Consider the following 22116-nt stretch of genomic DNA (forward strand, 5'->3'; position numbering starts at 1 on the left):
TCATTTTTCTCAAACATATTTCTCTATACAAATTTTCTTATTCGCAAAGTTCTTTTTACTGAAAACATGTATTAATTTGATTTTATAATTATTCAAATTCAATATTTTATGTAAAAAAAACTTAGATTGTTTACACTGAGTTATCTCAACTTTAAAGTAGCAATATATTATGATTATTCTAAAGGTTCTTTAAATCAGGCCTACTCATAATATTATCAAACTTGTTTTAAATGTTACCTTTGCATCATTTTCTCCATTAAAATAAATGAACCAAGCACTCTATTACCAATGCTAATAATAACGTACTCTCTATCAGGAAATTGAGTAAGAATTAAAAATCAAAGGCTGTTTTAATGGAATTCTAGCTATTCGTCTCATAGTAGACCTACCTCTTTCTGCTTCGATAAACTTCTTTTTAATATCAACAATACATTGAGTACAATTAATATAGTTTGGTACTTAATATTGTTATTCGACCCCTATTATGGAATTATTGTTATTCAGATCTACTACCTGTGGTGTTTATTCAGCATGCCATTTCCAGTCTCTTTTATGTTTTTGAGCGAACACATATACTCGGTATTCTGTACCGATCTAGTCACAAACAATGTTATTGATATTGTGCAAGTCGTACACATACACGGCAACTATTGGAGAAATAAAGGATTCAAAATAAGGAATAATCATATTTACTTATAAGATGAATTGTAAGTATCTTATTTTATTGAAAATCTGCATTACCGTAGACATATAATCATGAGAGATTACTGTAAGATTACACACTCTATTGTAAATGTACGATAACATGTCCTGTAAATAATGTTGACCTAAATTAGGAATACGCTAGCGATTTTGTTTTGCATTCCTTTGTAAGCAGAGAAAGACAGGATGCGTAGACGACGAAAACATCAATACATTATATATTACGTTTTGAAAGAATGAATAAACGTAATTTAAATGTTTATCAAATATACTGGGACATTACTAAATGCATTTCCACCTGTTTTGGACGTAATGTCTAATAGGCCTACTAATTGAAAAGAGAGCAAAATAATGTATTACTTAGGCAAGTAGGCCTAATTGGTGAAACTTATCATAAACAGATAATGGACAGTAAAATAAAGATTACAGTTTCTTATAGATTGGTAAGCCTAAACTGTCCCCTAGCGGACCGTGTTATTTATATTTCGTACCTTTCGTAAGCAGATCCGTTAAACGAAAACATTTCTCAAAACATTAAATATATTTTATAAACAATTTTATAAGGAAATTTAAAGTAATAAATTATAGTTTATACACAGCACAAGTACTTTTAACTAAGGATGTGGTATATAAATGTGGGTAGATTTCAGAGTAACAGAAGTGTGAATGGTATATTGTTTCTACAGGTAATTAAAAAGTGAATGTTAGTCAAGGGAGACACTTTATCAAAGTTCCAACCACAGTAATTGACAATGTATTTCTATAGACCAACGGGTATATCTAATAGTGGAACCACAAAAATGTAGGATAGGCTAATTTGTAATTGGCAACCAATGGGAATTCAGAGTGTTTTAGTTGGTTACTAAGATGCATACTAGCACACCTCATTGTTAAATTAGCCGTTCAATAGTTGTACAAACTTTTCAATCTTCCCACCCGGCCATCCCCCGGCATCATCCAACACCTAACTTCAACACAGGCGCTACTCATATGTTACTCATGCTATTCGCTCATTTGGCTGGTATAATTCTGGGGAATTATTTTTCCCCCAAATTCCACAATTTACCTAACGGATGTCACTTACATCCTTACAGATATACTTAATAACAACAATTTGATTTACTGGCTCCTGTGACAACACACTGGACCTTTAATACAGCGATGTCATATGAGTGGTAGCCCCCAAGAGGCCAAATGTAGTTTATTATTAAGCTTTAGTAGTATTTAGCATTGCTTGTACAGTATCAGTAGAAATAAATATTATGTATTGTTAAATGTATACTCTTAATAAACTGGGAAAGCATTACTTATTTTTGTTGTGTGTAAAATTATAAATAAATCACAATATATTCAATTTTACAGTAGATGACCTTTAAATTATCCCACAGGATGTTCGTTATAGTATAGAGTTAAATTATAATTATTAAATTGTTTCTAAAAATACATACAATTGATTGTAAATAATGTAGTCTATTAAAAATAGCATATGGTACGGTTGGTTATATAATTTAGTTACCGACAATTTTAAATTTATGATTTATAATTATTGTTTTGACAAATGTAATGATGATTTACTATAAACAGTTAACATAACATATCTACTATAGATTAGCAATAATATTAAAAACTGGGTTATATTAGGCCTACATCATCGCCCAATTCTTAGGCTGCCCTAAATATTTTGAAATGTTTACGAAATTAAAAATAACTCTTATAAGTGCCCACAGATGTACTCAAAACTTTGAAAATAAATGTTGAAAGCTAAATACATATCGTCCACATGTAGTGACAGATACAGGCACGATGTTGATATGTAGTCAAATAGAATTGTCACTCTGCGAATGACATATCGAAAGAATTGAATCCAAATATTGAATTAAATTAAGTCGAAGAAGAAACGAATTCTGCTTATTGCAACATGGTGCTCACCGATTTCTTGTCTTGACACTTAATGAATTCGGGATAGCACCTTCACAAATATAACATTTTTATCAAATAACCGATCATGGATTTATTAATACATACACGATTCGATCAGTTGGAAACAATGGAACATATTCTAACATCCAAACTTATACAACACAACAATTAAGTTTGCTGTCATGTCGAAGCTTGTGCCACGCTTTTCGTGAATAATAAAACATCTACCGTCCGTAACTAATACTAGTATCTGGCACTGACCGTGTTGTTGTCTTATCATGCTATACATTCACAAGATCCACAAATATAACAGAAATAAATGTGTATGAATCCTCTTGATTTATTTATGCATGCATTTAGGATACTACCGTTTAGGACGATAGATAATTACAAAAAACGGTGGTGCGGTCAAATGAAACATAGTGAGTAAAATAATAAAACTAAATAAAATGGAGCAAGATTATGAAAACCCAATAAAATATGTTCAAATGCAGAATAACTTGAGACATAAATAAATGCGATTAAAGGGTCTTTGACACCTGTCCCGGCACGGTTCTGGTCCGCCGGCGAATCAAACGTCAATGTTTCGTTTTTCACGACGCTCCACGCGGATATGCGCCAATCCATAAAACAAAACATTGACGTTTGATTGGATTTTCCGGCGCCGGACCGGAACCGTTCCGGAACAGGCGTGAAAGACCCTTTAGAGGGGGGGAACCCCAAACAAATTTCCCACCAACTTTTTTAATATTATGTAGGCCTAAATAATACGAAATCAAAAATATTATCATTTTGGTATAAAACAAAAATCTAAATATTCTGTAATGCAGTTTCGTATCCATAGCTTAAAATTGCTGAATATTGTTATTGAATATTGAATTCTTAAATTTATTTTATTGTTATTGATATGATCAAATTTGTTAAATAAATGTTAGCAATTTAACTGACTATTTTGCCGAATATCCTGTGTTCGCTAGAGCGTAAAAGCATACAGTCAACATACAGTAGCCGTTTTATTAGTTATGCACCCTTGCGCGCGCAAAGACGACGACCGGCAGTATCTTTCTCCCTCCCCTGTCTCGTGGCGTGGGCCCTTCTAAATCGCGTGGCTCTGGTGGAACAGAATATGCTTAGCCTTCCTAGTAGCTAGGAGCATTCAAACGCCGCGCAGAATGCTTTTAACGCAGTCATTTTAATCCAATAAAAATGTTATTTCTTTAAACAATTAAATTAGAAGTTCAAATATTATTTACAAATTTCCACGTTTAAGTGTAATTTGAACTGTATATTTAAGGTTATATGTACATTATTTCTAGTCGTTCTCCGTAAACGCAAAAATGCATTTTTGAAAACTTGTAGGTACGTTTTGTAAATTAAGAAAATATTCCTACAAAGTGCAATACACATTTTTAAGACTATTTTTTAATTTATTTTTAAGAATATAATTATACTGTTTAGCTCCAACCGAGAATTAAAATCATTTGTGTTCAAATACAAACTTGAAAAATGTATATATACTTACATGGTTCCATTAAATAGTTGGTACCATGTTTTTACAAATAATTATAATAATAGTATTGTAAATAATATACTGTACTACAGCAAAGCCGTTTATCTGGTAGGCCTACTAAAAATATAATAATAATATATAGAATTATTGTATGTTTTCTATTCATTTTTCAATTTAGTATAAACAATATTAGAAGTTATATGCTTAAATTTTACGTCTCATTTTTCAGCAACCACTGAATGATTGGCAACTACAGAGTGCATTTTTTTCAATGGATGAGTAAGTTATTTATTCAAATTGTGGAGGACTGTATTTAAAAGCTTTACATTTTATATCCAACAAACTTTTAATGTTATAGATATTAACATCATCGACTGAGTAATCTTGCCATGATGCATTTTTATCTTCCTTTTTTCAGATACGTATTGCTAAGAGCTGTAAGCTATAATCAAGGCTTGAAAAATATTGAAGAAATATGTAAAACATATCCACATCTTGTGAACTCCGTAGATGAGGTATAGAAACTATATTTATATAATTATACAATCCAACTATTTTTAAAAGAATATTATTCACACTGAATCCAGTGGATTAATAGACATACAGTAAACTGACTTTGTCAGTTATACTAGCTTGTCAGGTGACTTTAAATTATTTATGAAAAAATACACCCTGCAAAAAGTTACTAAATCTTTGCAAAGTATTTTATAATAAAGAAATATGATATAAATCATCACCATGTTTACAGTAAACTCAACCGGGTGAAAAACAAGAACACTTTTAAACTGTTGTTTAATGTTTATGACAACATTTACTAATACCCAATAAAAAACAGATACAATCTACTCTAGAGTATACATTATAACTGCGGCCTCACTAGCTACTTCTTTGAGTTGAGATAACACGTGTTAATGGATACAGAGCTGTTAGAACACGTAACATAACTTTCGGATATGCATTTTCCAAACATTTAGTTAATTAGTAAATGCGTAGGGACGTTGCAACACAAAATATTTTCCTCGGGGCGTAATCTAGAGAAAGAAAACGGAAGGTGTGTAATCAAGCTACAATCTATATATAAATTTACGTAAGGGCAAAATTCGGTAAATCGCACCTTACTTCTAGAATGTTTACTCGATGGTATATAAAGTTGGTTCGTACTTTCGGTACTGATTTTAACCACCTGATGTAACCCTGTTTACTAATTAAATCGAGTTAGATAATTTTTTTTTAATCTTATGTGGGTTCATCCCACTTTTATTTCCATACAAATGTTCTCTTTACATATATTTTTCACTATACACTATACATATTATTATAATAACAATGTTTGTTTAATCATCTGTTTACATATACTGTTTTAAAGAGTTTTATTTATTTGTTTACATATTATCACATTGATTACATAGTTTCCTCTTTTTATACTTATTATCTGTAACACATTTCCATTAACAAGCTTTTTTTTTTTTTACATAGTTGTTTTTGTTTTTTTCATCTACCATATTTTCATTTAACAATGCATATTCTCTGTTATACTCATTACTTACTAAATGTTTACTGTTAACAAAATATTTTTCTCATCCTTTAACATTAATATTTCTGTTCTTTAATGTTTACAAAACTTTATTTCCAACAGATTATCCTTTTTTTGCATCTATAACTCATTAAATTTTCATTTACCTTTTTTACCTTCTTTTCTCTTATGTGGGTTCATTCCACTTTTTTTTTTTAACTTATTTTCTTTTAAAAATATTTCCATATGGAGTTAGATAATTAGTTATTGACAATTAAAACGAATTTAGGTTCAACGATTTGCCCCAAATAGGGGCGTTTGTTCTTGAAAATACCCGCACACAATAATACGAGGATGTTTCGCATTTCCATGTGGTTCCAATTCCTAAAGCTGTCAATGTTCCTTTTTCCTTGAGCAATATGAGACCTATTGCCATTACAGATCATTTCGCGAAGATTGCGGAACATTTCGTTGCTGTTGACACCATCTCAGCAATGAAGGCTAAGTTGGATAAAATGCAATTCGGTAATTTGAAAGGAATCTCTACCAACCATTGCCTTATCAGTGTATTGAATAAGTTACATCGTCACGCTGATACTCCTCGTGCTGTCTCATCTATCCTATTTACGGATTTCTCCAAAGCGTTCGATCTTGTTGATCATTCTATAGCTGTGCGGCGTCTGTGGGACATGAATGTTCCCTCTGCTAATATCGCTTGGATTGCTGAATTTCTGAGTTGCCGTGTTCATCAAGTTAAATATAATGGCACCTTATCCGATAAAACTGTTGTTAACGCTGGAGTGCCTCAGGGCACAAAATTAGTACCAATTGTCTTTTCGGCAATGATTAATGACGCTTTCGGTAACAATAATGATCAACTTATCCAACACTATAAATATGTTGATGATCTTACATTTGTAGAATCCCGTAAGATTAGTCAATCTTCTGTACTTCCAGGTTGTGCATCTAGTCTTTTTGTTTGGGCCAAAAAAAGCAACATGAGACTTAACCCTAAGAAATGTCACATTATGGACGTTTGTTTTTCTAACCAACCCCCTCCCCCTCCTAATATCATCCTTAATAATCAGGTTATTTTCAAACGTGATTGTGTTAAACTGCTTGGCGTTTTTATTCAGTCCAAAATAAAGTGGGACAGACATGTTGATTACATAGTTATAAGAGGTAATAGCAAACTTTACTCTTTGAGAACGCTTAAACGTCGTGGTGTTCCTTCTGATGACCTTGTGTCAGTGTATGTAGGTGCGGTACGACCAGTTTTAGAATATGCGGTACCCATTTGAAATGGTGGTCTTACAATTGATCACATTAATGCAATCGAACGGGTCCAGAAACGTGCCTGTAGAATTGTTTTGGGTAGGAATTATACTGGTTATGACGATGCTTTGGTCACGTTGCGCCTGGATGGTCTGAGTCACAGGCGTCGGGACCTATGTATTGCCTTTGCTAAATCCATCTTGAATCCTCATTCTAAATTGTTCTCACTTCTTCCTTCCAGGGGTAATGTTGTGCACAAATACAACACCCGCAATGCCGATAGGATTCGCAATGTCAATTGTAATACTGTGCGTCATAGTAACATTCCTCTACCTTATTTGATTAACTTAATTAACGAATTTAACTTGTGAGTTGCGCTCTTCGTTGCCTTGTTTAATGTTATCATGAAATGCAATTCAGTTTGGGACGCATGCGTCTCTATATGCTGCTATATTTTATGGATATTTTGTAAGTTTGTTGTTTCATTTTTTTTAATAAAGATATACCAGTCAATAAAAACAATATTGATGCCAGGACATATGTCTGCCAAATGCATGAAGAAGTGGACATGCAGAAAATGTGGCTCTGACAGACACCATAATTTATTACACGTAGATTCTAGCCCAAGTCCCAGCCAAAATCCTGATCCTACCCCAAATCTCAGTCCAAATCCTAGTCCAAACCCAGGTCCAGGACGTAAGGTGAAAATCTTGGCATATCGAGCGGCAGTAAAGTGTACCTTAGAATTCTGCCAGTTGTTGTTACGTCGCACACAGGTGTGCAAGTTAGTACGCTTGCTCTTCTCGACCAAGGGTCTGATGCAAGTTTGTGTTCTGAGGGTCTTAGAAAGAAACTTGGTCCATAGAAAAAAATTAAATATAAGTGCACGACGGTTAACGGAAGTCAAAATAGAGAAGGCTTCCAGTTTGAGTTGTATGTTAGAGGCAAATTTGAAGACCAAAGTATACCTGTCGAATTTCTGTCAGTACCAAAGATACCTGCATCTGTGGATTCTAGGCCCACTGTAGACAAAATTAAAAAAAATTGAGTCATTTAAGTAATATTCCCTTTTGAAGATTATGAGTTTAGTGAGGTCGGTATCATCATTGGGTCCGATATTCCTGAGGCCTTCTGGGTCCACGAGGAAAGAAAAGGTCAAGACAGAAACAACAGCCAAGAACCATATGCGGTAAAAACAATGTTAGATTGGTCGGTAATGAGACCAAATGGGTCTATTCGGGATACCATAACTAACTTTCGTATTCAAATCAGCAACCAACAATTGTTGGACGAAGTTCAAAGGTCGTGGGCCGTAGAGAACAGCGGTCTTGATGAACACCATGATTCGATGGAAGATGGCAGGGCCCGTAGAATAATGGAATCTACAATATCACTGACAAGGGGTGGGCATTACGAGATAGGCCTCCTCTGGAGACATGACGATCACAGGCTGCCATTCAACAAACCCATGGCCGAGTCTCGTCTAACTTCCCTTAAAAAACGACTGGTCGCAAATGAGGAGACACGTAAAAAGTACACAGACGTGATCGAGAGCCATATAGATAAAGGATACGCAGAACCAGTCCCAAGTCCGCACCACCCAGTAAGCCTCCCCTACAAGAACAAGGTGAGAGTAGTTTATGACTGTGCTGCGAAGTTCCATGGTATTTCACTTAATGATATGTTGTTAAAAGGGCCAGATTTAATGAATGATCTGTTAGGCGCCCTTCTTAGGTTTCGTCAGTGTAAGGTGGCAATCGTAGGAGACATTGAGACAATGTTCCATCAAGTTCAAATGATTCAACCAGACAGATATATCTTGAGGTTGCTTTGGTTGGAAGGCGGGGATATTAGTAAATCTCCCAAAGAATACAGAATGTGTGTTCTTTTATTCGGAGCTACCTCCTCCCCATCTTGCGCAGGAAAGGCTCTAAAACAAACTGCCGATGACAATGAAGCACGTAACAAGGACGAAATCGGTCAAAAGGCCATAGAAATAATCAGAAACAGCTTCTATGTAGACGATTTTTTAAGTTCAGTCAAGGATTCTCAATCTGCTATCCTACTTGTAAATAGACTTGTACATATTCTGAAAAGGGGTGGGTTTCGTCTCACAAAATGGCTAAGCAATGACAGAAATGTCTTAGATAACATAGCCGAATCAGAACGAGCTCCTTCAGTACCTGTCACCTTAGACGAGTTACCCACCGAAAGAACCCTGGGAGACAAGTTCAATCTTTGATCCGTTAGATTTTTCTGCCCCACTCATCTTAGTTGCTATAGGTCACTTCTGCAACAAGTCTGCAAACGTTGTGCGGACTGGGATGAGCCCTAACACACGATGATTCCAAAGATTGGGAAGAGTGGCTGAAACACATGTCTTGTTTGTCCAAAGTTAGAGTCCCTAGGTGGCTTAAGTTTGACAAACCCCTTAATTTTCAGCTACACCTTTTTTGTGACGCCTCTGAACATGGCTATGCAGCTGTAGCATATCTGAGAACAACCCTACCCGATGGCGCATCTTGCCAGTACGTTCTAGGTAAGGCTAGAGTGACACCTTTAAAGCCTGTTTCCATCCCCAGGTTAGAACTAATGGCGTCTGTGCTAGCCGTTGCCATTGATAGTACCATTAGACCAGAGTTAACTTACAAACTAGACAGGACTACCTTTTGGAGTGACTCAACAATAGTGTTACATTATTACAGTTACATACGAAATAAAGACAAAAGGTTCAAAACCTTCGTAGCTAAAGCCTGGTTTCCATAAAATCGCTACACCGTGTCGCCGACTGCTGTCGCCGACAGAGCGTAGCGATTCTATGGAAACGCTAGAATTTATCGGGGATCTAGTACGCGAGCGCTAAATATTCTTTGGTACACGCGTATACGATTCATCGCCGACAAAATCGGCAAAGTTGAACATGGTTGAACTTTGCCGATTTGTCTGCGATGAATCGGGGAGACCTCCCCGATGCGCGTCGGCAACATCTGCGCGTGTAGCGATTTCAATGGAAACGGTGTAGCGATTTTATGGAAACCAGGCTTAACAGAATAACAAAAAAAACACACAGTGTGTCCGAACCAGATCAATGGAGACATGTTGATTCGAAAGAGAATCCAGCTGATGAGGGATCACGAGGTACATACTTCATAGATAAGTGGATAAAAGGTCCAGAGTTTTTAACGAAAGATCCATCTCATTGGCCTACTCAAAGGTTTAGCGATGTTGATACATCGAAAGATCCAGAAATCAAGAAGTCAGTTGTTATACAACAATTGATAATAGATCATAGTAATACTAGAAGTGAGAATGATCTCATTGCTAACTTGGTAAAAAGATCCTCTCAATGGACGAGACTGGTGAGGCTGGGTCCTTAGGTTTAAAAAGTCCCTGCATGACAAGAAGAAACGATCAGGCAATCTGCTTGTGTCCGAAATAAAGGAAAGCGAGAAAGAAATCTTGTCCTGGGATAAAAAAAGATCCTTCCCAAACTGGCAACAAAGACTCTGAGACCGGTACTCATAGGAAAGATCCTTAGAGTAGAAGGTAGACTAAATAACGCCCAAATGAGCTTTGAGTCCAAACATCCAATAATACTTCCGCATCAAGGAGAGGTAGTAAAGCTAATCATAGAGCACTATAATAGAAGTGTAGGACACCCTGGATGCTCAGCAACTTTAAACGCACTGCGTGAGAAAATCTGGATAATGAGAGGTAAATCGACAGTCAAAGGCCTTCTGAGGAATTGTGTGACTTGTAAGAAGCATCATGCAAGGCCTGTCGAACAGTTGATGGCTTCATTGCCTGAGGAACGTGTAACTACCGACAAGCCACTGTTTACCTTCACCGGATTAGATTATTTCGGCCCCATTGAAGTGAAACAGGGTCGGCTAAGATTAAACGTTACGGTTGCATATTTACATGCTTAGTAACCAGAGCGGTACATCTAGAACTAGCCGACTCTGCAGATATTGACTCCTTCATCAATGCCTTTCGTCGATTCGTCGCCAGAAGAGGAAAACCGGAAAAGGTCTTCGGCGATAATGGCACCAACTTTGTGGCAGGAGAACGTGAACTTAGAGAGGCTTTAGCGAAGATAGATCAAAACGTAATGGAAGAAACCTTGCATACTCGAGGATGTGAATGGCACTTCAATCCTCCTTCTGCCAGCCACTTCGGTGGAGCATAGGAGAAACTCATTAAGTCAATTAGAAGGATCTTATCTAATGTTCTAAAGCAACAGTCGATCATTAGTGAAGTGTTGCATACCGTGTTAGTTGAGGCTGAGAACATTCTTAGTTCCAGGCATTTAACAGATTTAAAGGTCCAAGTACCCCAGTTGAAAACTTAGAAACTTATAGTAAGAGAAGATGGCTTCAAGTCCAGTATCTCGCATCATTGTTCTGGAAACGCTGGAGAAGGAAATATCTTCCCCTATTGCAAAAAAGGCATAAGTGGACGACACCAGGGAGAATGTCGCAGTTAATGACATTGTTCTGATTGTAGATGAAAATCTTCCAAGAGGCAGGTGGTCAGTTAAACAGTTATGTCAGTGTGTAAGAGCAATGACAATAGAGTTAGGAGTGTAGACGTTATGGTTGCAGGAAATGTTTTAAAACGCCCTGTTACTAAGCTTTGTATTGTTTATAGAGGTTCTATTTGTAACGATTATTGATTCCTGAAATCTATTTGGGTTAGCGATTCCAGCGTGGGGAATGTTTGCGCGTTCATGCAAGAACTACTTTGTTGTGCGCCCGCTATGTTGTGCTGACCTACCTACGCTTTCTCCGCGTGATACTGTTATTAGGCATAGCGCATTAATAATTTGCCCAGTGTTATATGTAGAAGAGAGTCTATGCTAGTTTAAGAGGGTAAAGTACATCTCCAAAAAAACTATGAGTAAAGTTTGCAAATACACATTTGATAAAGCATTGGTTAGAAAGAATGTATAACGGCACAGGCTTTCATTGTTGACTTGAGTAGTCGAACCACAGTCACTTACCAGACAGTCAGACAAACGGGAGCTGGAATAAATAAAGTGATTTCAATGATAGCTACATACTTGTTGTTTGCGTCGTTTGTGTGGTAAATAGCACCCCGGTGATTCGCCCTCTAGAGTGTTTGAAGTTATAAAGTGTGATTTGTGACCTCGACATTCTACAAACAGCATATAGAGGCAAAATAATCATTCATTTTTATCGCTGATTCAGTACAAGATTCACCTGGAAACTTTATGTTTGGTTTATTTTTAAAGTTGCACAAGTTACGTACGCTTTTGTGCCATTTTGCAAAGTTATTAATTTTAAGATATCTAATATTATCCATGTAAAAGGATTCCTTAGCACTTTTTAGCAGAGTTTTTTGAGTCTTAGCCTTTTCCATTTGTTTTCCGGTACTCTTTTATATGCTTGTTGTCTTTCATCCAGCAGGCGTCTTATTTTAGTGGTTATCCACGGTCGGTCAGCAATACGTTTATGAAGACTCTTAATTGGGAAACTATGATTGAAAGCATTTCTCCGTGATAGCGTAAGCACATCAGTTTTACCGTTACAGGTATCAGCGTCAAATACATCATCCCAACCATGGCTGGTTATCCACTGACCAAAGCTTCTAACTGAAGAGTCGGTGTATTGTAAGGTCTCAATTTTATGTGAACGTATTTTGATTGTATGATCCCATTGAGTGGCATGACGACGATAGAATCATGATCACTACGTCCTAAAGGCGCATGGCGTTCTGGAAGGTGATAATGTTCGGGATGGCTCATAAAGATCTTATCAAGAAGAGACGTCCCACGTGTATGAAAATTAACGATCTGGGGTAAGGCAAGACTAGACGTCTTCGCTCTGAACATCGCACCTAAGCTACTAAGCGTCTCAAATCCCTACTCAGGCAGGGTCTACACCAACTTGGAGAGCCTGATACTCTACTTTTACTTATTGATGCGTCTTTGTTCCTATCATTTATACTAGTGAATGTTTATTCGTGCCGTACAAAATGGATGTAAATGTAGATTCATTACAAGATATAAAACGGTGGGTGAAACTCGAAGTGGATAGAAATATGCGAGTCAAAGAATACCAGGTGGCGGAGGCCATTTTAACTTCGGTGAACAAGAACAATGGAGCTACAGCTAAGCTAAAGGCTAAAGATATTCTCGGAGTACAATACCTCAACGCTAGACCAAATCCTTACTGGATTATTAACATGGCTACCATCCAAGGAAAAGGCTTCGTACTAGCATCCGACAGTGCTGTATTGGAAGGTAAGAACTACAAGATTTCAGATTTTTGTGATCTAAAAAGAACAACAAAAACGAACAATATCCGCTTAAGCATACACGGAATACCACAGAATGTACAAGATGAGGACATAGCCAGCTTGGTAAATTCCTTTGCGTCCTTAGAAAGCAACATTTTCCGGCATAGAGCTAGAAACACTAGTCCAGGCTTTGAACACCTGCACACGGGTCACAGATTCTGTTTTGTCTCTAAAATTAATGATCACAAACCTAGATATTCTGCTATAGATATTGCTAACCCGTTTCGACCTGCAGAACTAATCGAAATTGAAATTAAACTGTTTTATCAAGGACAACCAGAGACCTTTTGTAGGTATTGTAAACAAACCGATCATCTGATCGAAGATTGTGTTATGAAACCTAGATCCAAATGCTTCATATGTGGAGACAAGGATCATCTAAAGACTGAATGCCCAAATAAAGACAAAGGTCCACGATGTTTTAACTGCAACCAGTATGGCCATATCAAACGTGATTGCCCAGACAATGCTATGTCTCCCGAACACAATGTAGACACATCACATACCAGCATGTGCCCGAAAAAGACACAAACATCGACCACACAACAAAAAACAATCCCCGGTATGTTTTCCCACGAAAACTCAAAGCAACCAGGAGCAAAAGGGATAAAACCAAAACCAAAACCATCGCATAGCAGAACATATGACAATACACCAGATTCTGACCAACACGACTTCACAGAAAGTGATGAATCTGTTCACAGTGATACCGACCAAATAGAAACAACACCCCATATTGAAATCTGCAAAGACAGAAAACAGCAAAAACAGACTTTTGAACATACCAGCCGAAGAGGACTTCGAAATAAAAAAAAGTGAGAAGCTGTAACAAAACCACTAATAACTAATCTCTACTAAATCAATAATAATCAAATGATCTCTTTCACTACCTTAAATGTTAGAGGAATCCGTAACAACAAAAAACGCAAATGTATTTTTACATGGCTAAACAATAGGAACAGCGACATTAGCATAATTATAAATAAATTAACGTATTACTTATGGAACGTTTACGCTCCTAACAATAACACTGAACGAAACAAATTCTTTGAAAACTTAGCGGATATAATTTTAAAACACTCTACCAATGGTAAAATTCTGTTAGGTGGTGATATGAACACTGTGCTTAATAACTCCCTTGACAAAATTGGTGGAAACAACACCCAACCTACGAGTGTAAACACTTTAAAGTCGTTACTAGAAATGTTCGACCTCTCTGATATATGGAGAGCCAAACATGCAAGTGAAAAAAGATTCACATGGAAACAAAACAACCCTTTAATATATTGTACTCTTGATTACTGGTTTATATCGTCAGATATGGATACATTGGTTAAGTCAATTAAAATTGTAACCGCCCCCAAATCCGACCATATGGCAGTACACTTAACTCTACAATTTGAAGATGAAAATCGCGGAAAAGGTTACTGGAAAATTAATAACGAGCTACTTAATGACGATAAATTCTGCATTGGAATTAGCGAATTGATTGATAATTGTATAGAAACCTACCAGAATCAACTTACAGATGCCGAATTTTGGGCTGTATGCAAAAACAAAATCCGGACATTTAGTATTACGTACTCACAATTACACAAAAAATCAGACAAATCTAAATTAAATAAGTTAGAGAAAAAGTTACAAAAAGCTCAAAACAATTTATTAAAAAATCCAGAAAGTAATGTGTTCAAACTTAAATATAACAGGTTAAAACTCCAATATGAGACGACTTTCGAGAACTATGTACGAGGTGTCCAAATCAGATCACGTATACAATGGATTGAAAAAGGTGAAAAATCCTCTAAATTCTTCCTCAATTTAGAGAAAACTAACGGTTCAAGAAAAAATATTACATGCTTACGAGACAAAGATAATAATGATATCCTAGCAAAATTTGAAATCCTAAAAGCACAAGTAGAATACTTTTCAAACATTTATAAATCGGAAAAAACTAAAGACCCAACATCATTCCTTAAAAACGTAACCTTACCAACATTAACTGAAGTCCAAAAACTAGCATGCGAAGGCCCAATTACAAACATTGAATGCCAAGACATTTTGAAAACACTACAAAACAATAAAAGCCCTGGATACGATGGACTTTCGCCCGAGTTCTACAAAAAATTCTGGCCAATAATTGGAAATTTAGTCATAAAAGCTTTTAACGATTCATACAACCGCGGAGAACTAACAACCTTTCAAAACAGAGGAGTTATAACACTTATACATAAAGGCAAGGGGTTACCCCGATATAGCCTTGACAACTGGCGCCCCATAAGTCTCCTTAACGTCGATTACAAGCTAATTACCAAATGTTTAGCAGCTAGACTTAAATCGGTTCTCCCTTCTTTGATAAACAATGATCAAAACGGATTTGTTAAGGGTAGAACCATTCATAACAATTTAAGGCTAATTGAAGATATATTGAGATACACGCAAACGAATAAGCTTCCCGGAATAATGCTATGTGTTGACTTTAAAAAAGCATTTGACTCGATTGAAAAAGATTATCTTATTGATTTACTTCCCAAATTCAACTTTGGAGAATCCTTTATCAAATGGTGTTCAGCGATATTAAAAAACTGTGGTAATTGTATTATAAATAATGGACATCTATCGGAATTTTTTGAAGTACAACGAGGAGTACGCCAAGGGTGCCCTATTTCAGCATTCCTTTTTGTACTAGCAATTGAACCCCTCGCATGTAAGATTAGACAATCCAATGACATTACCGGAATCAAGCTTCCGATAAATGTGTGTAATAAAAACGAAGTAAAAATATCATCATTTGCTGATGATACAACAATATTTATCGACTCTATTCAATCACTTGACCATGCGCTTGATATCCTTGACAGTTTTGCTTGCATTTCAGGACTAAAAATCAATGCCCAAAAAAGCGACGCTCTTTGGATAGGCTCACTTGCGTTTTGCTCTGAAGAAACAGAACGAATAAAATGGAAATTACACCCTGATAATTATATTAAAATTTTAGGACTAGTATTCAACCCGAACGTTCCTATCGAAAAAATCAAAATAAACTGGGAAAATAAAATGCAACATATAGAAAAGTCAATCAGAGCATGGAAAGGTAGACACCTATCGATGATTGGCAGGAATATTATAGTAAAAACGTTATTGGCTTCCAAATTAACATACCTTGCTTCTACAATTATTATACCGAACGAAATCGTAAAACAATTAAACACAACATTTTTTAACTTCATATGGAATAGAGCCGAATGTGTTAAAAGAGGAGTAATTACGTCAACTTTTAACCGTGGCGGACTGAACATATTTCACCTTCCCTCCTTTTTAACATCTATTACCCTATCATGGATTAAGAAATTAGCCGACAACAAACAATCAATGTGGAAAAATTTTGCCCTATACTTCCTAGATAAAACAGGCCTAGGTTTAAATATTTTTAAATGCAAATGCTCAATAAAACAAATGAACAAAGAGTGTATAAAAATAATCAATTATCTTCCAGCTTTTTACTCACGACTGATCGTTGACTGGTTCAAACACAATAATTATTATATTAACCACAACGTCATAGAGCCAATAAATGAAATTATATGGAATAATGCTAATATAACACACTACGGCAAAACGCTTTACGATCATGAATTTATCAAAGCCGGAGTCTTAACGCTTCGGGACATTTACAACGTTGATGATACCTTAATTTCCTCAAAACAAATGTTAGAAAAAATCAACCACCCGAAAACATTGATTACACTTTTTTCAATTCATAGTTGTATCCCAGCTGACTGGAAAAACGCCTTATCTTGGGACAAACTATTTGACCTGTAATCCTTTTTAATAATGTCTGTATTGACAAATGTACTCCAAAAATTGTTAGAGAACATATTCTTTCAAAAATGTATTCATTACCAAAATGTCAAAATTATTGGGAACGGACGTTTGATAATTATAATTTTAATTGGGAAAAAATATGGCAACGAATAACAGAATCTTCCAATGAAGCTCAGTTAAATGTACTGTCATGGAAAATATTACACAACGTATACCCAACAAATAATTATCTGTTTAAAATAGGTAAATCAAACAGCAAAATGTGTAATAGCTGCAACAAAATCAGTGATATTAACCACATGTTTTACTTCTGCAAACGGGTATTTCCAATATGGAAAAAAATCGATCTAATCATCCGTTCATACCTGCAGATAGACATTACGATCTCAAACTTTCACGTAATTTTTGGTTTTGAATGTCTGAATAAAGTTCATATGAAAACTATTAATAATATTATAAATATTACTAAATTATGTATCTCTAAATTTGTATATGGTAATAATAACGATATCTCTCAGATTGTATACTTTGAACTAAGAATACGCAAATATCCAATCGAAATAATTAATAGAATCTTCAATAAAAGATTACCTGACATCTTTGTTCGATGATATTTGTGTATAGCCTATTTCTTCATAAAACCTTGGATTGTATGCTTATGTATGGTATAGTGATATATGTGTTCAGGTGTTTGGTACGTTTGTATGTATGATGTATTTGTATATATATACACACATATATCCGTATATGTATATCGACCTATATGTGTTTATATATGTCTAATTTAAAAAGAAATTATGAATGTAAACAAAGAAAGAAACACCCAAAAAAATTGAAAATTAAGAAAAATATGTTAATTTTAGGTATATAAGATTATAAAAGAAAGAAAATGCATTAACGTTAACATGTATAAAAATTAATTAAAGATAAATACGCATTTTAAGTAGTATTTATTTTCAAGCAAAAGTAAGAATTAAAAAGATAAAAATTGTTAAAAAGAATATAAGTATAATTTATATATATGATTATAAAAGAAATGAAATGCATTGATGAAGACATGTATAAAAAATATCAATCAATATTATCAATTGCATAAACATAATTATATTACTGGTTTTTTTTTAATATGATGTTTGTTTGAAATAAAAGTGGGATGATCCCACAGAAAAGGAAAAAAAAAAAAAGACTAGACGTGTGTTGGTCAGTGTCTAAGACGTTAAAATCACGTAATATGATAATAGGTGTAGACGTGCTTTTAGTGCGAATAGAACCAACTGTCTGTATTAGATGGTTTAACAAATCATCACTACCTTCGGCTGATGGTGGGTAATAAACAGCCCCAATGTAAATCAGGGAGTTGTAACTCCCTGACTAAAACTGATTACGGTGTACGTTTTCTTACTAATATTGTAAAATGTAGAAGCGGCCTACGGCTTAAATCATAAAGAAAATACAGTGCACGTTACCGTTAAAATGTAGGCTTAAACATTAGGTATGTACCAGTTGGTGTAGGTACGAGTTGGTTGAGGTATTAGTAAGAAAACGTATAATACTGTAGTATTTCAAAACAAGCTACCCTTTGATTATTAATGGAACGATCCATTTGATGACCAGGGTTTTCTAGTTGCATTCTGGAACCAGAAAACTCAGATCTTGATATCTGAGTTTTCTAGATCTAGAAAACTCAGATATCTGAATTTTCTAGATCCAGAAAACTCAGATATATCTAAGATCTGAGTTTTTTTACTAGATCTGAGTTTTCTAGACACCCATAATAAGCATTGAATTTGCCTTCTTTGCTTTTTTAGGGCTTCCCCTCTAGACGTACGTTCGCATTGAACTTGAACGCAAAACAAAATACCGAGTGAATGATCAAACAATCGGCGGTTCCGCACAGAGCACGCGCATCTAACATACGGCAACAAATGTTATCGTCCTTTCAATAGTGTGTGAGGAGGACAAAAGTACGATCGTTTTGCTCATTGGTAGCATACTGCATGAGAGTGTCTTTTCCGGCCAATTAGAGGTGCCTTTTATCCTGAATGTTATGTGCGAGAGTACCATTTCCCTGAGTGCCATCTAACAAAATTCGCTTCGCCTCAGGCATTGACCCAAATAATTAGTGTCCGAACCCGCTTGACAGATCCTGATTACGGCCCTGAATATACAAAATTAATAACAAATTACAAACATATAATACTACTAAGACTAGGAATATTATAACTAGAAAAAAGAAGATGGAATCGTATATATTAGAAATGAAACAGTCTGCAAATTCTGTTCTCTACAATAAATTGAAGATGAATATCAATTCACTTTAGTTTGTTTCTTTTATTCAGATAGTAGAACTAAGTATGTGCTTTCCTCTTTACACAAATAACCCATCTAAATTAAATTATATTATCATTATGTCTTTTACAAATACTGATCTCATTAATAAACTTTGAAAATATTTTTAATTTTCATTTAAACGTAGAACCGCGTTTTAAACGCACTTTAATATTTATTTAACTGTTACATTGTGTATTATTTGGGCCAACGACCATATAATAATAGTTTTTCTTGAATCATTCAAAGGAAAGAAATTAACCAACTGGTCCGTAATTCAGCTAACGGTTTGTCCCAGACTAAATTCTGCATGCACATAGCCTACAAAATCAACTTTCTTGTAAAGTACGGGCGCTGCGAAACCAAATGGTTCATAAATAGAACAAATAGTATCTAAAATAGTTCTTATCTATATCGTAAACTCTTTCGTGAAGAACTCATACCTTCTTTCCTGTATGATCGTACGTCGAGCGTTACGTGTCTGTAAATAAAGAGTTGCATATGCATTGCCGATTTTCACGTGATAAATAAATACGAATTTTTCGGAGGCACGAACAATTCGTACAAAGGACACCGCCAGACAACCGCGTACCTACTGTTTAGATTACTGGCAGAAGCATGCATAACGTATATATCCTTCCGACGTAATAAAAAAAAATGGAACGCTGCGGTTACAGTATTTATGTGCTTGGAAAGGTGAAATACAGTACAAAGAGGCAATGAAGTACTGTGTATGAGAATGTTTGATAATAACTATGTAGGTCCTAAACCACAATATTTTAATTCGTGAAAAATGTAATAATGATGAAATACCAACAAGCTCTGAGAAATGTAAAACAAATTGTCCTGCTTGTCACATATTAAATAAATATAGTAAAGATATGATAAAATTGGTAAAATACAGACAGTACGACACTTTATTGATACAGTTTGGTAGCGTTGACAGAGATTTACTATTATTTAAAATCATTAACATTATTATTCGTAGCAGAAAAAAATATGGTAAATAACATGACAGTACGACACCTATAGGATAAAATACAAATGCAACAAATATAACAAAAAGGCAAATGTCATATAACTCGATACATACACATTCAAAAGCCTCATAGCAAATGGGAGAAACGAATTACGTAATATTTTTTTTCATTGTAGGATGAAGGTGGGATGGATAATAGATTAATAATATAACAAAATATTTATTGAATTCACCGTAGAGTGTATTGTTGGAATTTGCAATTATGTTTTGAAGGCGGTTTGGTAGATACATACAGATCTACAAATTCAGTATTCTTGAAAGTTTACTTGAAGTAGTAATATGTTTATTAACTTAATAAATTATATTATTTATATAGTTATTAACCATCACCATATAATTTACGATATTTAAACATCATGTACAGCTGTCGAATTTTAGATTAAACAAGACGCTAAAATCAATATTTTCAAAATGATGTTCATTGCTAAATCCTCTGCATGTCTTAATTGAAATCAGTTAGTCACTATATAATTTACATTCACTCTTAATGAATTAGAAAATGAATATAGAAAAGGATAAATATGTAATATAATAATACCTGTATTCTTAAAAAAATGTGTCAAGTTTAATGTAATACTAACTTTCTTCTTTCCAGAATGGAAACACACCGCTACATAAACACGTTCATTTTGGCCGTGGTAATTTAGAGATAGTGAACAGTCTCATAGCTCACGGAGCATCAATCACAGCAACAAACAATGTAAATTACTCTTATATATGGCAAGCCTCAGCTGTCTGAAGTATTCAAAATATTATATTATTATATCATTTTTTTATTATATTATATATTGTATTGTAATGAATTATACGTTTTGCATTATATTACTTGGTTTTAGCATTATATTATATCTATTTCTAATATATTATGTGAAAAATGTAACAAATTATTGACTTTTTGTATTATATTATTCGGTTTTGGCATTATATTATGAACATTTACTATTATATTATTAATAAAATACATTATATTATAATATAATTGTATTATATTAAACCCATTTACCTTACTTTATAACATACAACATTATTATATTATACGGATTCGTTAGTTATATTATTATTTTGTATGATGTTTATTATACGTCACGGCTCATTTCAGTTCTTCTAACTCTTTCTCTCCCTCCCCCTGTTCACTAGCAATCAGCGGCAGAATCTGAATTGTGTGACTGTTGAAGAATAACTATACTACGTACTAGGCCTAGCCTAGGCCTACTAGGGGATCTAGCCTAGACGTAGCTAGTTAGACAAGTGACCAAGGACCACCGGACAGCTACAACTAATACTACAATACAATAATACTACTAATGCAATAACTACTACTGCTAATACTTAGGCCTAGCTAGTAGAGTACTAGGTAGGTTAGCTACTACTAGGCTCTAGGGGGGTTAGGGCGTATGTATGATGTTAACTACTAGGCCTAGGCCTACTAGTACTAGCCTAGGCTAGGCCTAGACTTAAGTTGTAGTAGGCTAGGGCCGGGCCTGCTGCCTTAGGCTAGGCTAGGCTACTACTACTACTACTAGGCAGCCAGCCCATGATGGTAACGAGTAAGCCAACATTTTGGATATAAGTAAACCAAAATTTGGGTACGAGCGAGTTGGCATGGGTACGGGTTGACCTGTATCCTTCTTTCTAGCTAATCGTACTAGGCCTAGGCCTCAAGTAAGTCTACGCTACCCAGTCTGG

At 35.0% G+C, this 22116-nt stretch overlaps 1 long non-coding RNA gene across 1 annotated transcript; it reads left to right on the forward strand.

Moving 5' to 3' along the window:
* The first annotated feature begins 652 nt into the window (after nt 1-652).
* LOC144835533 (uncharacterized) lies at nt 653-21169 on the forward strand. Its single transcript, XR_013611086.1, has 4 exons — nt 653-707; nt 4362-4411; nt 4551-4647; nt 21026-21169. It is a non-coding gene; the product is annotated as an uncharacterized LOC144835533 (long non-coding RNA).
* Nucleotides 21170-22116: the final 947 nt, after the last annotated feature.

This window comes from Antedon bifida, chromosome 2, assembly GCF_963402885.1.
Source record: "Antedon bifida chromosome 2, ecAntBifi1.1, whole genome shotgun sequence".
In the NCBI taxonomy this organism is placed as follows: Eukaryota; Metazoa; Echinodermata; class Crinoidea; order Comatulida; family Antedonidae; genus Antedon; species Antedon bifida.